This window comes from Camelus bactrianus, chromosome 27 (genome assembly GCF_048773025.1).
Source record: "Camelus bactrianus isolate YW-2024 breed Bactrian camel chromosome 27, ASM4877302v1, whole genome shotgun sequence".
NCBI classification, from domain to species: domain Eukaryota; kingdom Metazoa; phylum Chordata; class Mammalia; order Artiodactyla; family Camelidae; genus Camelus; species Camelus bactrianus.
The window spans coordinates 26,002,906-26,027,258 of NC_133565.1; the positions used below are offsets into that span (position 1 = coordinate 26,002,906).

General features: G+C 44.8%; 1 protein-coding gene and 1 non-coding gene across 4 annotated transcripts in view; one reads left to right on the plus strand and one right to left on the minus strand.

The window, feature by feature from the left end:
• The window catches only part of ZNF710 (zinc finger protein 710), a 63,649-nt gene that overhangs the window by 3,046 nt on the left and 36,250 nt on the right, over positions 1-24,353 (plus strand). The window lies entirely within an intron of this gene.
• TRNAV-AAC (transfer RNA valine (anticodon AAC)) lies at positions 11,405-11,477 on the minus strand. The gene has a single exon. It is a non-coding gene; the product is annotated as a tRNA-Val (tRNA).

Here is a 24,353-nt window from a genome sequence, read left to right on the forward strand (position 1 = left end):
CATCCTCGTGGCCCACTCTCGAGCTGCGGGCCGAGTGCCCTCACTGCTAAGGGCATTCCGAGCGCTTTAATTTCTGTGCAAAATGGAAACTCCAAGCTGGCGTAGACTTGGAGGGGATGTAACCAGTTCAGGCGGGCGCCTGGGAAATTCACGAAATTCCCCCACAGGTGTGCAGAGAGGGACTTTGAACCTTGGGGGTCACCTGTCCAAGTTTGAGACGGCTCTTTCAGTGCTGCCTTAGTACACGTGTAAGTAAAAACAGTCAAAGTTCATTTCTGCCAAATAGAGGGCCTGGAGCCTGCATCCCTGTTTTGCCCTCTCCAGCCGCCTTAAAAGAACGAGTGGGGCCAGGTGGAAGGAAAGAAACCCACCCCTAATCGTCATTAGACTTTAGAAAACGTATTCTTAGTGTTTATGATGATCAAAGCCATAGGCTTGTCTGGTTTTGATTTTTTAGACTTAGTATGGCTGTCCCTTTCTCGTTTGTTTTAAAGCAGATGTTATTTTCTAGAGCTTTCATGGTGGTTTTGTCAGCTGGCCCTCAAACCACGTGTCACCTTGTGCCAGGCACCTGCCAGTCTGGAATCAGGACCTCTAATTGGTCACCTATAGTTCTAGCTGCAGTAGTGCTCCAGTAACCTGCAGGACCCTGCTTTCTTGCATGAGGGCAGCAGGGGCAGGGCTGCTTTTGGAGAAAAGGAGGTGTTGGCCGTTTGGGTCACATTTTCCTTTTCTCCAGGTTCACCTGGTTGCCTGTGTGCTGAGGGAGGGAGATACAGTGAGTGGAAGTGAGAGCAAAGATTCACTCGTCTCAGAGCAGATTCCTGGGTGAGTCCTTGTCCTGTGGTGTGTGGCCAGCAGGCCATCTGTTCTGTACTTGGGTCACTTTCATTCCAACCAGGCATTTTCTACCAGGGAGACTTATTTTAGGCTCACTGTCTAGAGACAAGGAGACAGACAAGGTCTGCAATGGTTTTTGAATTGGAGGGAGACTAATGGGCCCACCAGAGATTTTGCATACCTTCTATTTTGGGTTTGCGTTGTGGCCCAGGGATATTTCCATCAGAGTTGTACTTCGAAAACCAAGTTTGATGTTAGAAAGGAGTAAATAAATAGAGGAGGAGTCGGGTGCATCTCAGGATGCTGCCCACAGGCTCCTCATCTGGCTTGCTCACCCCTAGATCCCAGGGCAGGGGCTCATTTTGTTGAATTAAGGAATCTGTGAATCTGGTGAGTCTCATACTAGTGGTGGTTGATCCCAGCCCTTAGACTTCAAAGCTGGAAGACGACCTTAGAGGTTGTCTGAAAGAAACTAAGGCATGAGAAGAGTTCCATACCTGAAGCCGCACAGAAGTGGCAGAGCCAGCCCTCAAACACAGGTTTTCTGAGTCCATTTCCAGTGCTCTTAACACAAGGCGGTGGCCTGTATTCCTGCTGAGGATCCCGAATCAGGCTCCATCCAAAGAATGTGCCTGTGAAAGCATAAAACCATGGGCTTATTCTACCCTCATGAGATAGGTAAATGAAGGCCCTTATGTTCCAGTTGTGTTATACTTACTGTTCCAGAGGATTTGACAGCCAGTGTGACTACTTGGGGAAACCGGGTGTTTCTGGCTTTTTAACACCTACTTCTTCAAAGTCCACCAGTTCAGCAGGGCAGCAGTTTAGTCATCGGGATGTGCCTAAGTCACCCTGAGTACTTTTTGATCTGGAATGCTTTCTTCATGCTTTGTACTTGTGTGTGATTTATTTAGGCTTAGTCTGAGGAGAAGAATGGGGATGTAAGAAAGGACCAGAGATGAGAACTGATCTCTATTCATGGGTTAGATCTCTTATTACCCTCAGTTCGTGAGGACAGAGGTCTTTCTTTGTTCATTACTAAGCCCCTGTGCCTAGGACAGGGCCTGGCACATAATGGGCCCTCGATAATACTTGTTGGATACATGTGCTGGACATTAGGAAAAAGATCTCTCTTCCAGGAGGAACCCACGGATGACAACACAGAGGCAGAGACAGGGAGGTGATTGATGGGAGCTGCAGAGTTTTGCAGTGAGTCATTGCTTAGAACAAGCTTTAGACAGGTAAGGCAGGAGGGGCTGGGAAGAGTAAATCTTGAATGGGGTGGAGCCACTGGATGGAGACTTGTGCAGAACAATAGGCAGGTCTATAATTTGACCGGATATGGGGAGGATAATAATAATCATAAATCTTGGGCCAGGCTTGTGTAAGTGCTTTATGTGTATCATCTCCGTTAGTCCTCATAGGTGGTAGTTACCCCATGGTTATTCCCATCTGGCAGACTGGGGAGCTGGCGCACAGAGGACTTAGTAACTCATCCGAGGGCACGGAGTTGGTATCTGAACCCAGGCACACTGACTTCAAACTTTGCCTCCCATAAATGATGATTTCAGACATCTCTGCCCACATCAAGGAGCATTCAGAGCTTTGGGGTTCCTCAAAAGGATGACAGCAGAAAATCTGGAAAAGAAATTGTTGGTCTGCAGTAGAATGAAGCTGGCAGGGAGCATGCCCTCTGCTTCCTTTGCCAGGGCCATCACGGTGTCCGAAGACTGTAAGGGAATACTGATTTGGGGGCCCTGACTATTCCCCAAGCAGAGTGGCTAGTTCTAGATCAGGACAATTTTGTACTTGATAAGGATTTAGGACAACTTTTCAACTTAAATTTTAGTCAGCATGTATTTGAGACTGGTGAGAATTTTTAAAGCCAAAAGTGTCACCATTGGCCATGAGGCCTCTAGAAGACGTTTTCCACGATCCATCCTACTCCAGGGTGCTGGTCCAGGCTATTCCAGCCCACAACAGCTGCCTTTTTATCGACAGTCTGTTGGTCCTCATGGAGCTTGCAGTCTCCCTGGGAGACAGGTATTAAACTGATAATCACACAAATACTCTTTGATTACAGTCGTTATAAATGCTTCAAAGGAAAAAAGTACAGAGACTATGGGAGCTGATAATCAAGGAAGATGGGGAAAGGGAGGCTTTCCTGAATAAAGGGCAGTTAAACAGCCATGCAAAGAGTGGGTGAAGAGGCTTTAACCAGGTGGGATAGTCCATTAACCTTGATGTAAACCTTGTTACTCTGTATGTGGTCTGTGCACCAGCAGCTTCAGCATCACCCGAGAGCTTGTTAGAAATGCAGAATCTCGGGCCCACCCCAGACCTGCTGAATCTTCATCTTAACAAGATTCACGTGCCTGGTAAAGTCTGAGAAATGCTGATGGAATCAAAGTACCCAGTTGGGAGGTTCGCAGCTGAGAATGAGTTGGGTGACCTCAAACAAGTCACCCAACTTGGAATGGCTTGGAGGAGTAATAAAGAGGGAAGGAGATCATCCTACAAGTTCCTTCTGGCTTCTCAGATCTTTGGCTTCTCCTGGTGTGTGCTGTCTCCAAGATTTTTGAGGGAAAGGACCTGGGCTTAAGACCGCATCTACTTCTGCGGTGCCTTTGGTGGCGGCCAGCAGGCAATACTAGTGCATGCTCTGGTCTGACTTCAGCGCTAGAGGGGTCAGACCTTTGTCTGGGGAAAGATGGGCGTACTTTGCCAAAAGCATGTGGAGCTTTGTGGAGCACACAGAGAGCAAGAGAAAAATGTGCAAAGGTCAAAGGGCTTTGAGGGAGGAAGGTGTGACATTTTGCCAGAAATGGAACCTAAACCAAGGGTGGGAGGAAACTGCTCAAGAGTTCCGTGCATGTGAACATAATACTTCAAGAACTGCCATGGTGTTTCGCCCCTGAGATCCTCACATCACTGTAGAGAGAAGCAGAGGATTGGAACCAGAGCTCCTAGACCCTCGCAGCCATGGTGGGCTTCAGTTACACCTGCACCTATGCAGACAGTTACGTGTATGTGCACTTTGCTAGGGAGAGAACCTGTAACTTTCACCAGCCTCAAAGGGGTCTGCAGCCTCCCAGAACTAGGGGCCAAAGGCTTTCTTGACTCATTTCTCCCAGCTCTTTTAAGCCCATATCAGTCGCATTGTTTGCAAATATTTTCTCCCATTCCATAGGTTGTCTTTTCATTTTGTTTAGTTTTCTTTGCTGTACAAAAGCTTATAAGTTTAATTATGTCCCATTTGTTTATTTTTGCTTTTATTTCTATTGCCTTGGTAGACGTAACCTAGGAGAATGTTGCTACAATGTATATCAGAGAAAGTTCTTCCTACGTTCTCCTCTAGGAGATTTATGATGTTTTATATTTAAGTCTTGAAGCCATTTTGAGTTTATTTTTGTGTATGGTGTGAGGGAGGGTTCTAACGTCACTGATTTACATGCACTGTTCAGCTTCTAGCTCTTTTATTATGCAGCACTTACTATGTGCCAGGCACTAGTCTAAGCACTTTCCATATATAAGCTCATTTAGGTTGACTGCTTTTCCTGAGGTCACACACCTAGTAAGTGTCAGAACCAGGACTGGCACTCAGGCAGTCAGGCCCCAGAGTCCCTGCTCCTCGCAAAGTCTACCTTAGTAACAGGGCAGGTGGGACTAGGGGAGAGCTCTTTTTGGTAGCGCAGAAATTGAGATTACAGAGGCCCCCGCTTTACAGGTAAGTATCTCCCAGTTGTTCATGCATAAAACTGAAAGCGGTTTTCCCAAGGAAATATGTAACAAATAGCACTGGGTTGCCAGGCTAGCCCGTGAGAGCCTGCGTCACTACTGGGCTCAACTCATGATTGTTTGCAAAAAGAAGAATTAGAAAACAAGACTGCTGCAGTACTGCAAGGTAAATTAAAAATTCTAGAATTGGACAGAAAGCACTTGAACACAGTCAAGTAAGGGGGGTGAGGTGGTTGGAGGATATTGGGGTAGATTCTGAAAGAGGGGATTAACGGATGTTAGAAGCCAAAGCAGGGCCAAATGTATGTCAAATCAGCAGCTTCCAAAGGTAAAATAAGTGGCTTTTATTACCTACTAATTAATGTGTGAGCCTCACAGACCTGACTCCTCCCCCATCCCTAGTGCCTTACCCCAAGTACAGAGGCTTTTTGTCTTCTCTCTTATTCACTTCTGTGCTATTTGAATATTTATCAGTATGTATTATCTTTATAATCTAGATATTTGTAAATGGAGTAAAGGGACTATTAGAAGTGGGTTGATCTCTAGGGGGGTTTTAGTTTTATCTTCTACGACCATCATCATTAAGGAGTTTCTGATATTAAATATGTATGCTCTATCATGTGTGTATTTCGGGAGTACCGAGAGGATTTTCAGGGCAGCGGGAAGCTGAAAATAAGGGCCCAGCTGCCTTCCCTTTCTTCCTTCCCTTCCCCTCCACGTGTAATAAATCGAGAATCAAAATCAGGTAAGACTGATCACTACGGAAAGCAGGAATGTCCACCCTGCAGATTTACACAGGAGAATAACTTCTGTGATGACTCTTGGTTATGTGTGGTTTGTCTTCTGGTTGGTGCCTGAACACCATCCCCGACCCCGTCCCATTCCCAGTGAGGCCAGTGGGATGGCTGGATAGGGAAGGTTGTTTTGCATGTGTTTGGTAAAAAAACCGTACAAACTTGAGTGGTTATGTTATGTGCCACATCAAGATGTCCTCACAAAGACCATGTCTCATCTGGCTTCTCAGTGAGCATGAGGAACCCTTGGGAGACTGATGGTGCTGGTTGGTTAACCTCACCCTATGATGTCCCATCCTGGGGCTCCCAGGCCCACAGTCTCACCTCCCATCCATTCACTAGCCACAGACCACAGGACCACTGTGGACTCTTCTGGACCATTATCCAGAAGCAGCTCACTGCTGAAATTCTGAATTCTTCCAGTTCTCCCACTGCACAGCCCTCCTTGAAGCAGCTTTGCCCACCACTGCCCCAAGCTAAGAAACCTCTGCCTGGTCACCCAGGCCTCATGACCACCGTCAACCCTCATTCCCATGTCCCACCCAGGATGCCTCCCTACGACTGAGCACTGGACATCCTCCTGTGCCCAGGTCCCCACTACAGCTACAGACATACCCTTCTCCTTTTCCTTTGGCCCTGGGTCTCCCCGACCCCACTCACATTTCAGTTCTCTTCACCCTAGGACTTCACAAAGAAGAGTCCACCCTTTCTATCCCTACTTCCTCTCTCCCCTTCTCTCCAGCTCTGAAGCAGCAGAGTATCACTCTGACTCCCACCTGCTCTCCCAGAGGTCATGGTCACCTCCTAATCACACCTGGTGGCCTCTACTTATCTGGCTTCTCAGTAACAGGTACTGTCATGAGACCCTTGCCCCCAGTGGGTTCTGGCTCGTCACTCTGGATCCTCCTCCCATCTCTCTAATTATGCTTTTTCTGCTACTCCCTCCTCCTCTGGCTATGCTTTGGTGCCTCAGCCACAGTTCTCTGCTACTTGCTTCCCATCTGTGTCTATGGTTTCAGCCTGCACAGCCTGGACTCTTGGTCTATATTCCTGTCCTCATGTATCCTGTTAATAGCCTAGAGCTGGGATTACTTAGTTATAATTTTGGGTATATATGGATATCTTCCTACCATCTTAGTTTGTGTTTTCTGTTTCTCCTTTTTCTGATTATTCTCTCTCTCTCTTTTTTTTTTCCTTCACTCTTTTTTCTCTTTACTGCTTTGGAACTTATATACTCTATTTCTGTTCTTTTGATGCATGGAAACTGCGTAAGGTTTACGGTTAGCTGGTGTCCATATCTTTTTCTGAGCAATGCACGGATCTGGGGATGCTTTATATAAAGTCACCATTGTCCCTGCTCACATTCAGTTGTCATATAATGGTTTAGCTCTGTCTTGTTTCACTCTTTAATACCACAAATTGGGCATTATTTTCAGTATTCTATATGGTTGGTTAACCTTTAATTTTCCACATATTTATCACTTTACTTATATTTCTCTTTGCATCTTAGGCTTTCTTTGTGGAATCAGAACATCATGTGGTGGGTGATTTAATTATAAACTTCAGGTTCCTGTTTGACTGAAATTTTATTTTGCATATATTGTTAAGAGATTGTTTTCCTGGGTATAAAACATTAGCTTGGCAATTGTTTTCTCTTTGTATTTAAAGATGGTATTCCACTGTCTTCTGCCTTTCGTTGCTGATATTGAGAAGTTGGTAGTCCAGTTATTGATCTTAGGTAATTTCTTCTCCCTGGTTGTTGTTTTGTTATTGTTGTGGTGATGGTGGGGTGTGTGTGCGCGCGTGTGTGTGTTTGCAGTTTATTGTATTTAGGAGTGGATTTTATTTTATTTAGCTAAGTGTTCATTAGACTTCCTGAAGCCAAAGATTAGTGACTTACAGTTTTAGAAAAATTTCAGCCTTTATCTCTTTGACTATTATCTTTCCATCATTCTCTCTCTGGTTCCTCCTTGGCAACTCCAGTCTGATGTATGTTAGAACTTATTCTCTCCTTTACATCTCGTAACTTGTTTTTCATTTTCAATCTTCTGGGGTTTGTTTGTTTTTTTTTTAGTGTTTTCTGGGTAATTTCTTATTTGTCTTCCAGTTCACTAATTCTCTCTTCAGTTGTCTCTAATTTTCTGTTTGGACCTTCCACTGAGGTATTTTTAATATCAGTGTTAACTCACAGATTTTAATATATTTGATGTGTCTTAATCCGTTTATTTTCCTTGATGTTCATCCTTTAGGTTTTTAATCTGGATGACTGTTTTTATTTCATGTTTCTATTTAATTCTTTTTCAAGTATGTATGACCTTTTTAAAAATGACATCTTACTCCTTACTTGTTTTCTAATTTATTTTGTTTTATTGTTTACTCCTTACTTGTTTTTAAATCTCATTTTATTTCCTTGATCGTATTAAACATATGTATTTTTTTGTGTCCAGTAATTCTAATACCTGGAACATTTGCAGGTATAGTTCTATTGTTTGATGCTCCTGCTCTCTCCCACTCATGAGGGCTTGTTTCCTTATGTATTTTAGGATTTTTTATTGTGAGTTTAATTCTTAGCTTGCAGTTTTGAGGACAGAGCCCACACCCACATGCGGGCCTGCCAGTGACCACAGATTCTCAGAGGAGTCTTCATTGAAAACTCTGCACACAGCTAACACTACTAGCAGGCACCCCACTTTATCCCATTGTTCCCTTATTGCCAAATGCCTTCCCTGCATATTTGAACATAGTCCTAGTCATGTCAGGTCCAATTAAAAACTATGTATCTTCAGAGCCTTCTCCATGCCATCTCTTGCAGAAGTAACCGGCTCTTCTACATTCATTGACACTCTAACCTTACCTATTCGTCTATAAGTGGGTGTGTTCAGACCCCACACTGGACTCTGAATTTCTTAAAAGCTCAGAGCTTTGTCATTTATTTCTGGAGCCCCAGTGCCTGGCTCACTTTGAACAGAGTAGTTACTTAGTAGATGTCTTTTGATTGAACAGAGTTTATGGCAAAATCAGTATTTCTATTCTTGTTGAATAGTAATAAAAAAAAAATCACAGGCACTACCCTACCGCATGATCTTAGACAAGTCCAGTTTACCTCTTTGGATCTAAGTGACCTTAGCTATAAAATGAAGGGATGCTTCTGAGATTGCTAGTTGCTGTAAGATACTGAGATTCAATATAACTTGTATGACTTGTCAGTCATCATCATATGGATCAACTCTTGGTTCACAAATGGAATGAAGGGATAAGAGGGTCTTGGAGAAAAAGAATGCAATTCTGAGGTAATGGCATGATTTGGACAAGAAGAAAGAGAAGGAACTCAAAAATTAATATGAAAGGTGACATTTTAAAATTTGTAACTTGAGACAACGTGGTGGCTATTCATTTTTTTAATGAGCACTTTATAACAAAATAAATTTCAGAAGGAGTAAAGATGGTACATATAAAAAATGAAGTCAGGGAAAATACTTTCTAAGTTTGACTTAAAACCCAGAAGCTATGGAAGAATAGATTAATATATTCATCCCTATACAAGTGAAAAATTTCAGTGTGGCAAAATCATGAACAGAGTCAAAAGAGTCTCTGCTTCTCAAAACTGGGAAAACATTTTTGCAACATATATCAGAGATAGAGCTAATTTCTTTAATATCTAAAAAGGAAATAAAAGACCATCAACACAATTTTTAAAATGGGCTGTGAACATGGACTGTTCACAGAAAAGGAAGTACAAATGGTTCTTAACCACAAAAGGTATTCAGCCCACTAGTAATAAGAGAAATGCAAGTTAACTGTGCTATGGAGAAGTGACAGTGGGAACAGATACTCTCATAATTGCTGATAGAGTGTGAGCTGATACCACCTGTATAGAGAGGATTTTGCCAATATTTATTAAAAGTGCACAAGCAACTCCACTTCTGGGAATGCCTCTCACAGGTATAAGCATGTAACATGTAAAATGATGCATTTTTCGAGATAGTGTATCAATATAGTTGCTGATGTATTTTCTTAAGAAAATACAGGACAGAATGCCTGGCTGTGCGGCATTCTGCAAGGATATCTAGGAGACTGGGAACAGTGGTTTCCCATAGCAGATACTAACTTTTCACTGTGTTCCTTTTTCTCCATTTTGAATTTTGTACTTTGTGCATATACTACCTAATTAAAAACTATTTTTTTTAAAGGAGAGAAGAAGGGAGGGTGGGAAAGACGGAGGGAGGGAAGAGGATCTCACCTTTGCATTTTCACGTAGGCTATTTTAATTACTCTCCTCAGCGGCCCCTAGCGAGGTTACCAATTTTATAAACCAAGAAACCGATGCTCGAAAGTCTGCAGTGACCTGCCCAAGTTCATGGAGAGAGCCTTCGAATCTGGCATTGAATCCAGTTCTCACTCCAGAATCCCTGGGCTCATGTCTGTAGATCCGTATTTTGTTTCCTTCCTTTATTTTTAACTGACATCTCATAGGTCGAGGACCAATGGCTGTGCCCCATGGCCTAGGCCCACCCCCTCAAGGGAGTGACTGTAAAGTTCCTTTGGCCTCCAGCTGCCCGGCTGGCTCACAGGTCATACTGGCCAGAGCTCAGGCAGGAGGTGGTGGAGCCAGCCCAGAACCCAGCCCTCCACATCAGACACAATGAGGAGGATTAGGGATGGGCTTTGCAGTCCTACCTTTGAAGTTCCCAGCTTTTATCAGAGTGTCTGAACCTTAACATTATTTCAAGGGAGCTTTTATTACTGTCTGTATGAACTGGCCTCAGGTAGGCACCAGCTGCTGCCAGGTGCCGAGGGAGCACTTCCTGGTGCCTTCAGCTGGTGCCTTCACTTTGTTTTATGGCAGGGAAGTTTTCAGGGCTGAAGGTACTTGGATGAATCTGGAAGAACCACTTTTTCTATTTTCCATCCACAGGTGCAACTGGATGGCATCTCTTTAATTAAACAGAGAGAGAGGTGGTTTTTTGATTTTTGGTTTTTGGGTTTTGGTTTTTGTCTCACAGAAACACCTGTGCTGTTTTCAAAGTAGGGTATTGACTACTTCCTCTTCGCTGAAGAGAAGTTCTTTACAGAGAACAAGGCTAAAGGTTTTGGCCATATATAATATGAGGCTGTAATTTTTAGCAGCTTCACCTGGGGGAAGAACTTGATGTCTTTAAGAGATACAGAACCATCTAGCACTACCTGTCCTCGTGTGCAGTGTCCTATTCATTTTCTAAGTTGGAGCCATCATTTCTTAAGAAAGAGGCAGAGTCCTTTGGGGCTGAGGAATGCTCCTGGGAGTAGAAAGTCTTCAGGATCTGAGGGCCTGAGCTGACATGTCCAGCACCCTGTCACTGTGCTACTTGGCATCTTTACAAGGGATGCATCCTAATGACCCACACTGTCCATTTTTGCTTGTTGGGCCAGTGGAAGTAGAAGTGCCTTGAACGTCACAGAGCTGTACCCACGTAAAGTTTGCACCTGACTATTTGCTGAATGCATGAAGGGATGGAGGCACCCAATAAACGTTCCCCAAATGGTTGAATTTAAACTTCGAGATAGATTTTAAAGCTATTGATCAGAAAGAGGACTGGAAAAATTCAGACATCTCCCATTGCTCCTCGGGTTTTCCTGATGCTTGAATAATTAAGCCCATGCCCTGCAGGATTTTTCCTTCCTTGGGCTTTAGCTCATTTTACACTAAGGCCAACTTCTGTCAGTGGTACGCTCTGAGTACTCCCGAGCGTTCCACTCTGTTATCTTCTTGTGTTCTAGCTCATTATCTGGAAGAACCTCTTGTGTAACATCAGGTAAGTTCTGTTGCTTCAGTTACAGAGCTTGTCAGAATTTCTCTTCCAAACCCCTCTTTGGGGGCTTTTATACCTTGATTATAAAAATGCATACTCTTTTACCAGCTAGGTGAAAAAAATCTCAGCTCAGGAACTGGCTTTTAAAAAATTCCTCCCTCCTCCCTTTTTAAAAATTAATTAATTAATTAATTATTTTAATTTTGGGGACAGGTAATTAGTTTTTTATATATTTATCTTTAATGGAGGTATTGGGGATTGAACCCAGGACCTCATGCATGTTAGGCATGCACTCTGCCACTGAGCTATACCCTCCCCCTAATTCCCCACTTTGAATTCACTGTCTAAAGAGATGGTCATTGTCTTTTCCTTGATCAAGGACAAAAGTAATATTTGTTTTGTTTTTTCACACCTCAGCCCCTCTGCCTGTTCTCATTTCCCTCCTCCCACTCTCCGATTACCCCGTGGCAGTTACTCCGAGGGCCTGGACAGAAAAGTGGGGTCCTGACTGTTCTCAGGGTTTGGCTCTTGACTCTTGACTCACCCTTCCTGCACTCACTTGGGCCTTCTGGAAGATTTTAATTCCTTTTCACTGGAAACTACCTCCTAGTCCTTGAAAGTATACTTAGGTGGTTTTAAGTGTCTCTGTCCAGTTTTGCTTTGTTTTGTTCAAATCCTGTTCAGATTTGAATGTCCAAGGAATGTACAATCTCTTGGATCTTGGATCCCCTCCTTTTGTTTTTTTAGAGAATAGCTTTTATTGATTTTTTTTCTTGTTACAAAGAGATTTATGATTGTTGCAAAAAAATTTAGGAAATAGAAACAAGCAAAAAGAAGAAAATAAAAACCACTTATAATTATTAATATTTCAGTATATGACACACCCTTCCAGTGTATATTTTTTAATTTAAAAAATGAGATTTTTTTCAGTTAGGTAGAATTATTACAGTTCGACTGCACATACACATTATATTGCATGTAAATACATGTATACAGTATACTGAGAAAAATGAGATTATACTCATCATGTCGGTGCATCTTACTAGTTTTGCTTTTACTTGACAATGTTATTAAATTTTCCATTGTGTTAAATGTTCTCCAAGTTACTTTAGAGGGTTGCATAGTAGTCTTTTGAACAGATGGATCATAATATATTTAAGCAGTTGCCTTCATTTAGGTTGTTTCTTTTTCTCTCATAAAGAATGCTGTAGCTTAGTGGTAGAGCACATGCCTAGCATGCACGAGATCCTAGGTTCAATTCCCAGTATCTCCACTAAGGAAAAAAAAAGAATGCTGTGGTGAACATCCTTGGGGTATTGTTTGATTATATCCTTAGGGTACATTTCTAGAATGGAATCCCTGCGCCAAGGGCACATTCTAAACTCTCTGGATTTGGATGGTTAAAATGGCCTCCAGAAATGTTGTGTAGTATTTTTGATTCCTTTTAGGTGAATATTAAGTCATCTTCTTTTAAAACCGGGTTGTGCGTTTTTAAGACACACTTTCGAACTGTTTCACACGTGTTGATTAAGAGTGACTGGCCTGGGAAAGGCCTGAGAAACCCGGGGCACTGCTGACCTGGGAAAGAGAACCTCCAGTCCTTGCCTCTTTGTTTGCAGTGGGTCTCAGCGCTGAGGCTGGAGGTCTTTTTTGTTTCCTCTGACTGCAGGCAGCTGGGCCAGCCTGTGGCTCCCCTGGGAAACCTCAAGGAGCCCATCCTTAGGGTGCCTGGCAGCAGTGCTGTCTTTGAGGATCCCTGACTCTCTCGGGGAGCTTAGGCTGGTCTTTCTTCCTAACTCCATAGACCGAGGCTGGTCCTCCCTGGCTCGGTTGGTGTTTGTGGGAGTGGCATGGAGGACTTCCTGTGCAGGCCTCAGACTTGTCCCGTGGGTCCTGCCGGGTGGGGGGGGGGTGCCTCTGCCCAGACCTTCAGCCCTTGCAGCCCGATTCCTCAGTCATCACCTTGCGGGGGTCGGGGGGCAGGAGGGAGGTTTGATGGAATTATGGCGGAAGTAACATATGCTTAGGCTAAATTGGGCCTTCCTGTTCCAGCTCCTCACTCGTCTTCCTCCTTTTCTGCCCTCTTCCTCCTCCATACCAGCACATTCTTTATGGTAGCTGGTGAGGCCTCTGAGGACCTTCCCTCCTTCTTACTCCTTTCTTCTTGGCTCCTGGTGACACCTAGGCTAGTGCCTACATACCCTCTGGACCTGGCACCTCCTGCTCTTTCCTGCATCTGCTCTGTTCTGGTGCCGGGCCCCCCATCACTCCTGTGTCCAGCTGAAGCCCAGTTCTAGCCTGCCCCCTCCTTTCTCAGGCCTGACAAGAGGCCACAAGGGCTAGAGGAGGCCCAAGCTCCCCCAACCCAGAGAGACACGGTGTGCCAGCTGCTGCCCGTTGGGTTGCAAAAAACAAAAACACAAAACCCAGCCCCTAGAGATGAGGGATGATTCGGTTTCTCTAAACTTGACGACTTGTGTGCTGGAAACAGGAGGCACGGGTTGGGAGAGGGAGGCTGGAGGTTCCCCTGGGGTGGGCTTTGTTTAAAATTTAATATACTCTTTCTTTCTCTGAACGCACCAGTGCAGCTTCTAGCTCCTTTGTCACTTTAGCCCCGTTATCTGTCTGGTGGATGAGATCTCTTATCTGCCTGGTCATGCCTCTCTTCCCTGAATGGACCATCCCCATCCCACAGTCTCTACCCTCCTCCCCCATTTGAGACACAATGTTACAGACCTCATTCTGCAACCTTAGATTCCAGTGAAACTTGTCACCTTGCTTCTTAGCTAATTAAGATTTGGAGAAAACCAGGGTCCACATTTAACAATCCTGGACCCACCCAAGGCACAAGAAGTAGGCAACTTTGGTGTCCTATGAGAGATGGTGTGGCACCTGCCCTTAGCAGTGTGGGAGAGTTGGGTCCGAGGGTGAGGGTCTCCGCTCTGGGTGGTCCAAGACAGAGTTGATTGTTTGCTCCCATGTGTGCTGCAACTTGGCACCTGGCACCTTGACCTTGGGAAGCTCTGCAGGGTGGAAAGCGCATTCTTCACAGAAACACAGAACCGCTCTTCTCCCTATGAGCAGGACCACATCTCAAATGTCGCTCCCCAAGGAAGTGGGCTCTGAGGCAAGAGGAGGACCCCACTTCAAGCCACAGGACTCAGGATCAGAGGAGCCATGGCGTTCCGTACTGGCTTGCCATCTCCTAGCCCCGATGAGCCACAGCCTCCCCAACCATGCCTTGGTTTCCTGGCCTGTGAAATGGGCTCATGAACCTGCTTTTCCTAGGTGTGCTTGATGCTGTGTAGTACATGGTTATCATTGTTACCTGTGTCCTGCAGGGCTCTGAAGTTGGAGAGAGCCCTGCACTGCCCCGAATCCTCTTTTCTCTTACAAATCTCCTTTTGTCATCTCTTTATTCCTTCATTCAGTCAGCAAACATTTACCGGGTACCTACTAAACTCTGTGATGTAAAGGGGAATGGCATGGTCTTTGTCCCTAGCAGGCCCTCAGCCAGAAGGGCTATGGGATACGCAGACAAGAGCACAGAAAGTTCGCTCTTGGGATGTGGTGAGGGTGTGGAGGTGTGCAGGGAAGACTGCCTGGTGGAGGTGGTGTTTAGCTGAGTCTTAGATGATGAGAGAAGCCTGGGCATTCCGTTGGAAGACTAGACTATGCAAAGGCCAAAAGAACAGGTGCATTTGAAGAGTCAGTGGTGGTTTGGTGTGGATGGGAGGTGGGGTGTGGAGGTGGGATGGTAGAAGATGGAGCCGGAGGTGTAGGTAGAGGCCCATCTGGCAATGTGTCCAAAGGCTTGGACTTCACCCAGAGGCCTGGGTGAACTACCACCAATGAGCAAAGAAGCAACATGACAAATCGCACTGGCAGAAGCCAGGGGACATGGGACTTACGTTGTTATTCTGTGTGGGGAAAGCCCCTTGGAAATGTCAGTCTGAGAGTTGAGAAGCCCCTCAGAGGAGTAAGTGTAACACTTTTGCTTGAATCCTTTCTCATTTCACCTAAAATTTCTGCTCGGCACCAGCTATTTACAGATAGTTTACTAACGTACATTTTCTATGCTTAATTGTTTCTTAAAACTCACCAAGAAATAACCCAGTAAACTTTTTCCAGTGGGGTATATTAACGCATATGTATAGTCACTAAATTGAGAAGGTAGGAAGATCTTCTAAAATGTTGCAGGAGTGCATGAGCTTTCAGGCTGGATTTCCCCAATCCCAGCAAGTGAAGAAGGAGACTGATGTTTGCTGAGCACCTGCTCTGGGCCAGGTACTGGGCTAGACTCTTTTAATTCAGTGACTGCAAGAAACAGCATTCCTGACCCATTTTAGAGGCAGAGAAACTGAGGTTCATGAAGGTGGCCACTTTTCCGAGGCCTTACACCTATAAGAGATGGCAATGGGATTTGAATCCGGGTGTGTCTGAATCCAAAGTTCACACTCCCTTCATTAAACTACTCTGCCACCTAATTCCCAAGACACTGGAAAAGTAAAGCAGGAGATGTAGAGGTGGGTCAGATAAGCTGCTGGAGAGTGTTGATTTTTAGGGAAAAATTCAAGCTAAAACACTTGCCCACTCCTTTTCTCCCTCAGCAAGTTCTGGGGGCCAACACACTGGTAGCACCCCTTCCCTGAGGAGCACTCTTCCAAAGGATAATGGTTGCAAGCCCTTGGTTACGTTCTGAGCTGGGCGATTCAGTCCACTGTGTAGACACTGCATGGAGAAGAGGTGTCTATAAGTGGCATCAGGATTAAACATTGACATGCTTGAAGTTCACTGTCCAGAACAGCTAGGGTGGTAGACAGAGATCTGCCTGGGTATAGGAAGCCATGGTGGGGTGGGGGGCGGAGGTGGCAGGGGCAAGGTTTATCAAGGAAGAGACAAGAGACATTCCCAAGACACAAGCTGCTTCTCCGGGGAGCTCTGCACAGGCCAGTATCTCTGCCCATCGTCACACTTCCTCTGGCCTTTGCCATCTTTGCTTGACCATCTTAATACATTCCCTGTGGGTCAGGATTCTCTTCCCTGACTTTCTAAGTGTCCCCAGACTCCCTACCAGACTGGGCTGGGGCTCACTGGAAGCCAGTTGAGACATCTGAAGGCCCACTGTGCCCCTTCCTCCCTCCCTCCTCTCTGCCACTGTCTTCTAGCAGAGGACTTGGTGAGGGAGGGTGGAGGGCAGAGAAACAGAAGAGAAAGACCCCATTGTGAGATGACTCCTGGTAATGGTGGTAAACGCAGGGCCACAGTGCCTGATTGGGGCATTTGCTGGATACGTACTTGTGAACTTGTGATACGTACAGATGATGGGGCTCCCTGGAACCACTGCTCCCCTCTCCTGAAAACACTTCCGGTCACAGACTTCTCTCTCCCTCATCCTTTCTCACCCCTATGGCCACTCCCTTATCTTCCCTCCCTGCTTTCTTCACAGTCACGGAGCAGGCTTCTAGACCTCTGCATTTTCCGGTCCCACACCCTGAGCAGGCAGCCAGTAGGAGCATGGCAGCCCCCTCTTCAGAGCTGCTGGTGTTGGGCTGAGTGGCAGGAGCTGGGAGAACAGCCACCTTGTCCATTTCCAGGGGCCAGAGCTCCTCTGAATTCAGATGGGCTGTACAGTTGACCTTGGGTTGAAAATGCAGTTTTTTGAGTGGGCCTCAGAGAGCATGTTGAGGTAGAAAGGAAATAAAAGCTTGCACATGTCAGTAGCAGTAGTTGGATCTCACTGCTTTGAGGGAAAACTTCTCCGTGACAGTGATGGGCGATGGTCATTTGAATGTGAGGAACATGGAGGGACAAGGGTGGTGCTCCTGGGTGCCCCTTGGGAATGTTCCTCCTGCAGGGGCACCTCCACAGCCGGAGGAGCTGTGGGCACCGTCCTCAGGTGTCAACACTGCTTGGGGTCCAAATCCAATTATCCCTCAAATCCTTCCTGGTGACTTCTTAAGTCTCTAGCCAGGGGGAGGTTGCAAAGACAAAGCTCAGAGCAGAGCATCTCTGTTACCAAACGTTTGATGAAATCTTATTATTAAAATAGTAAATCTTACGACTATATAGAAAATTCAAAAATACAGAAAATTGTGAAGAAAGTAAAAATTGCCTGTAATCTCACCAATTAGAAAATACCATCACTGTTTTTAGTACCTTTATACATTTCTTCGTAGTCTTTTTCCGTGCGTAGAGGTAAATGTATTGTATTTTAAACTGCTCACAAGCACGTTGAACTTTATATCCTTTTTCTTTTTCATTTGACATAACATTATGGCAAGCAGAAACTTTTAAAAAGCACTTGGGCTTTGCAAGCGAGCATATGCTCTGTGAATATTTCTGTCAGCCACCAGTAACCAACTGTAAGATCTCACGGTCTACCCAAAACAGAAATTGTGCCAGTAGGAGAGTCCTTTGATCACCATGTGGTAAATCTAGCCAAAATGCTGTAAATTTAAACAGACTAGAACTAAAACCTAACCACTTGAAAAAATTTAAAACACTCTCCTACATTGCTGTTGGGTCAAGGAAGAAATAAAGAACATAATGACAAATATTTAGAAAGCAATTGAAAACCAGAGTGCCACAGAACCAAACCAATGGGAGACAGCTGGCAGTATTCTCATAGCCTTGAATGTTTTTATTATTAAAAACGGAGAGAGAAAGAGAATAAACCAAGCATTCAGCCTGAGATCTTTAAAAAAAAAAAGAGTAAAAAACAGCCCCCAAGGAAAATTGGAAGGAAAAAATAGTAAAGATAAAGGCAGAAATCAATGAATTAGAAAATAGAAACACAGTGGAATTAGCAAGTATATCCAAGAGCTGATTCTGTTTTGAAATAAATCAGTAAAGTGGACTAACCTTTGGCAAATCTGTTTGAAAAATAAAAGAGAGAAAAGAAAAAAAAAATAGGAATGAGAAAGGGAACATTGCAATAGATAGATTTTAAAAAATAAAAATATATGCACAATAGGCTTAAATTTGAAAATCTCAAGTAAATGAATGCTTTTCTGGAAAGGTATACGTTTTGTTAATTGAGAAAAAAAATTGTAATCTTTATCAAAGCACTGCCCCCTCTACCCGAAGAAGGCACCACTCCCAAGTGTTTTCGCTAGGTAATTCTTTCAAATTTGATAAGACTGATAACGTTAAACTGTTCCATGGCTTAGCAAAAGATGGAGAGCTCTCCAATTCATTCTACAAAGCAAAATGAGCCTGATATTAAACATGGCAAAAAGACCACAGTAAAGAATGAAAATGTTATGTTGGAAACAAAATTCAGTAATATATTAAACAAGTCATCCACCATAACCCAGTGGGGCAAAGCAGGGAGAATTGTCAATATTAGGGAAGCTTAATATAGTAACTGCGTCATGCTAATGGGTTAAAGAAGTAAAACTGGATTGATTCCAATACATTCTGGGAGGGTAATTGATTAAAATGGAACAACCATTTCTAACTAATCAATACACCAAAAAAAAAAAAGAATAGAAGGGTGCATTCTTAGCATGATTAAGGATATCTATTTCAGACCAATAGCCAATGTTATAATTAACTGAGAAACACTAGAGGCATTCCTGTTGAAACCAGTAACAAAAAAAGAGGCCTGCCAATACCATCACTGTTTAACATGGCTTTAAAAATGCTAGTCAACCCAATAATACTGACACAAAAATATATAATAAAGAAGGAGTAAACATAACAACAGTATGTACAATTTATACCAAATCTTGGGCTGGAGGTTAGTTTCCAAAGTTTAGAAATAAAAAAAGCCATCCAAAAATTCAACAGATTTGACTACATGTAAAAAATTATAACTGCTTTGTAAATTCTACAAAACAATTGAGAGCTGGAGGGAAAAGAAAAGATCTCAAGACACTTAAAGGGTTTTAATATTTTAATGCAACCGGGAACTGGTTTTAAAAATCAAGATTTAAAGTTGAAGACAAAGTGAACAAATTATATAATTAGCAGATAAAAAACCCAACCCAAAGAAATGCTGGATGACACGCTCCATCAGATCAGGGATCAGGTCAGTTCAGTGCATGACAGATACTGTGTTGATTTAATATTTGTTGAACAAACGAATGCAGCACAAGTTTTTAAAGTACGATACCATTTTTTACCTTTTAGATTAGCAAGAGTTTTTTTTTCAAGGGTTTATTATGGAAAATCTCAAATCTATAGAAAAGTTGAAAGAGTAGTACAGTAAATACTCATCCACCCAACACTAGCTGTAACAGTTATGAACATTGGCCATATTTGCTTCACCTGTACGTGTATATATTTTTTTCCTGAGCCATTTTTAAGTAAGTTGCAGAGCACATATCACTTATCCCCTGAATACTTCAGCTTGCAAATGCCAAATCTCCCAGAATTTAGCAATCTGTGTAGAGGGTTTGGGAAACTGCCACACACCATGCCCTGCGGGTGTCTCTGCAGACTGCCCTCGTCCTCGAAAAGGCACTTGGAAGTCATAGTCATGCCCACATGATATGTAAGAGAAAAGAAGGTACACGTGTATTGAGTGTCAGTTCCTTAGCTGGGCGTTTTACTAATAGTCTCCTGTTAAATCCTCTGCACAACTGTATGATGGGGGTGTTTTGCCCACTTTGGGGGAAACTGAAGTTCATAGAGGTTAAGTAACTTGCCCAAGATCATATAATGGCATTAGTTAACCCTAACCCATCTGACACCATCAAATTACACAACATTTGCCTCTTCCCTCTATCTTCTCTCTGCATGAGAGAGTGCAGTGCAGACAAATCGAAAGCAATCTGAATGTCCTTCAGTGCGAGAATGGGCAGGGAAGTGGCAATTTGTGCTCTCTGGTGAATGTTCTGTTTATGAACGTGGATTATTGATTATGAACATGCAACACGGAAACTTGCTCATGTCGTCCAGGGAAAATAAGCAGGACACCAATCTGGGTTGTACACATCATGATCAAAACCATGTGAAAACCACATGCTTGAAGAGGACCAGAAAGAAATATACAAGAAATGGTTGAGTTAGGATGAGGAGTATTAACTTTTCTTCACTTCTGTTTTTTCAAACTCTTTGCAGTGGGTGGTTTTATTAATTTTATGATAGAAATTTTTAATCAAAACAATTTATACCCACTTTATAGTTTTGTAGGCTCATGGCAGGAGAAGGCTCTGCTCTGTTTATTGCTGTTCTTTTCTGATGCCCAGCCCCTGCCTGGCATATATGGACATAATAAATGTGCTGGATGAGTGCTCACTGGGAAACCCTGCAGAGTGGCTCAGCCCAGGAACATGTTTGCAGAGAGCTTCTGCCAGCTGGTCTGCCCAAGAGCAAGCACAGGCCAGGTGTGTCACGAGGTGTGGCATTTGCAGGATAGTGAGCTCTCCTGGTCCAACCAGAAAGTCTCCTCCAAGGTGCAGGGACCATTCTGGCCATTCAGCATCACCAGGGCATTTAGTGCTAATAAGAACCATCTGGAATAAACAAACCGGCTCATACAGAAACAGATTTTTTGTCATTCTCGGACTTTTGAAATCCATAATAATGATTCTATGAACAATTATTATTAAGTGCTTACTAGAGGCCAAGCTAGGTGCAGCCACCAAACCATTCCCTCATTTAATTTTTTTCCTCATTTAATTTTCTCAACAACCATGAGAGTTAGTAATTATTATTTCCATTTTATAGATAACGAAACTGAGGCACAGAGGAAAGAGGCATGAGTTCCAGGGCAAGTCTTAGTTTTGCCAAGAACTTGACTTTCAGCAAATCTCAAGCTTTCTGGGCTTTAATTTCCTGGCCTGTGAATAACAACAGTGGACCCTAGTTGAGTGTGTGCTGTGTGCCAGGCCCAGCTATGTGGAGACTGAGACCACCTTCAACAAACAAACTGGATTTATTCCATGGGTCTCTCTATACCACTTGGCCCAGTGGAATAAAAAAAAAAAAAAAAAAAAAACAAAAAACGAATTTGTTTTGTTTGGGCTTGTTTTATTTTCCTAAGACCAAATCTTCAGAGCCACTCACTGCTTACACCTCATCATTCCTGGTTCTTATGCAGTAGGGCATCTTCAGTGGTCTCACCGTTTGTTATTGCCTGCTGGGGAGCCTGTTAATTCGCAGTTGCCTGTGTCAAGCCCCAGATCCCCTGAATCTGGGTAGGACCCAAGAGTCTGCATCTTAAAATACCTTCAGGTGGTTCCTAGCTGCCAGTCTTGTCATGGCCAACCATGAACTGTTATTTGGCCTTTTTCTTCTGAGATTAAACCTGCAAAGTCCTGGGCTGGTATAAACCAAAGCCCGTTTTCATCTGGAGGAACCCAGCGGAGTTACATGGTTAAGGATTACAAATTTTGTACCCTCTACTGAGCACTTGTGAATTTCTCATTGACAGAACATTCTCTTCACACCTCAGCTCCATGGAACTCAGCAGATCACATGTAGTTGATTGTACATTCCAAGAACACTTAAGAAACTTAAATGTATTATTTTCTGTTTTTAAGAAAGAGGAGAGGCAGGTGAGATGACTGTGGGAAATCAAACGCCCCCAAAAATGTGGCAGTTAAGAACTCATGTTTGAAATATTAAGAAAGGGCAGATTTGAAGGTCTCTTACTTATGAGTAGACCTTTCATCTAAGAGAAAAGATATACATCTGCACTTAAAATTCTTGGTCAGTGTCACGCAAAAGGGTGAGCCATGGACTGATGCTGTTCAGCACAGTGTTACCCGGCCAAGAGAAATAGAGAATGAGGCTTAGAAACTTTTATATTTTAACATTGCCATGACGATGTCCAAGTGGGTCATTGGCAGCTGCATCTTGGACAGAGTGTGGACCTGTGTGGGCATCGCTGAGCTCCTGTGGCAGGTCAAGGGACCAGGAGCTGCCTGTTAGTGTTACTTCTTCCAGGGATTCAAATAAAACCGATCCTCCACTGCAGAGAGTATGAGAAACACTGGGTATGTTAAAAGGTGTGCTCTTCAGTTTAAGAAGTAGGAGAAGAGTTGGGGGAGAGGTGGACGACTTCTCACCACCGTCCTCCAAATCCCAACAGGCCAGTTCATGCAGAAGGGGGTCCACGGCGCACCACTGGATTCCTTTAAAACCTGCTCATGGAGCCTGCAGGAGAGATCTGTTGGTCCTGGGTGGGGCCAGGTGCTTTAAGAGATGGCCTTCAGACTCCTGCCAGGCCTGGCTTTGGAAACTCAGGCACTACCAGTTGTGACCTTGGTCCTCTCTGCTTCACACCTCAGAGTTTAGAAAATGGTGGGTAACTGGTCCCTCCTGGAAAGTTTTTCGTGTGAGATAGAAATGAGATAACACACACCGTCCGCACTTGGGAAAGGGAGGCTTCTTTGTATTGTTGTATCTGCGTTATTTGAAAAAATGGATTGCATTGTGGGTCTCCAGGAAGTTGCCAGCTGCCCTCCCTGTTTCCGAATTCCTCTGTGTGTGTGTGTGTGTGTGTGTGTGTGTGTGTGTGTGTGTGTGTGTGTGTGTGTGTGTGTGTGTTTGTGCTCTTGGTGGTGGTGGTGGAGTTGTCAGGAAACAACCATCAGTTTCCTGCTGATTAATTCAGTTCCTGGCGGGCCCTCCCTCACAGGCCTGGCCTCCTGCCTCCTCGGCTTACTCTCCTGGCCCCTTCTTAGAGGCCGGCCTGCCCTCCTGCTGCCCTGGGCCCAGACACCCTGCAGGCCTGCTGAACCTGGCTTTGTCCTGGCCATGAGCAGGGTGCTGGGGCCCAGCCGCCTCTGGTTTTGCCTGCACATGTGTTTCCTTTGCGCACCTGGCACCTTTGGGGACTTGGGCCTCTTCCAAGTCACCCCCTAGGTTGGGCCTAGGAGGTTTTGATGATCTGAACTGCAAGCCCTTGAAAATGATGCTGTTAGGGTCCTCAGTCCCTTTAGAGAAGGAGGCCTGATGGCTGGGGCCTCAGGAAGGTTTGGATGTAAAGTCCCAAGATTTCCCTGATGGTGGGAAGGGAGTCTGCAGGGAGTCTGCCTTTGGTCTTCAGAAGGGAGGTACCGGCTGGGGGAGAGACCAATGGAGTGTTGGGATTTGAGAGTCCCTTGCCTGTACCTTGGCCCTTGAGCAAAGGGCCAGCAGAGAAGGGGAGCACTGCAAGGGGAGGGGCCTGGGCTTGGCACGGTCCGCTGGCCGTAGTGTTGGGCTGAATCTGCCTCAGCACTTCACTTGGAGACTTGATAAGCACACGATGGTCTTGTGAACAATGCGGGAGCCACAACACAAGGGATAGTCTGGGTCCCAGACATTCCAGGTGGTGTCTCCAGTCTGCACAGTGGAGGATCCGGGTCCTCCAGGATGTAGGTCTTAGTGTCTCCTCAGCCACCAGCCAAGGGTGGAAGGCAGGTCTCCCAAGACTGGATGGGTTTTGTCCGACAGGCTTTCAGGCCTCAGCAGGACGATGCTTTCTGCACACAGGGATGCAGCCGGGACCATGTTGTACCTGGTGCACATGGCAGACCCTCATGGCTTCTTGAACACTTACACTTGGGCACCTGCACCTGCCCTGCTCCTCACACGTTTCGTCTGAGTCAGGCCCGGCTCTTCAGTTGGGGTGGGAAGCCCCGTACTTAACTACTACCTGGTGGCTGAGTCAACAGCACTGGCGTGCATATTTGGTTAGCAAACAGGGAGCAGCAGTTGGAGCCGGCCCCCTGCCTTCCTGCTCCTGTCTTTCTAGCAAAACGTCCTCTGGAAAGGTCATCTGGGACTGCCTATGAGATTTGTGGGGCCTGGTGCAAAATGGAAATGAGGGCCCCTCGTTTGAAAATCAGTACAAATTTCTAGACGGGCACAGCAGAGCATGGTGCCCGGGGTGGGGGCCCTGCGGGACGGCACCCCAAGGGCAGCACTGCCCAGCCTTGTGGACTTCGGGGTGAGGCTTCGAGGGTGGCAGAATTGGGCATCCCTTTGGTAGAGGAGGGACTTTACATCCAAACCAGCCTGGAGTTCTGAGACATGCTGGCCCCACTCTGTCCCGTGGGCAGCTTTTCTCAAGGGTGGGAGTGATTCCCACCCTCACGTCTCGTCTCCTTTTTGTTCCTCCCTACCCTGTTTCCCCCTTTCTTTGTAACCTCAGAAAGCTCTGAGGCCCTCTTTCCTTCCCATCCCTCCTCCTTCTTTCTTTCTTCCCCTCCGCCTCTATTTCTCTCTTCCTCTTTCCATTGCTTTCATCCAG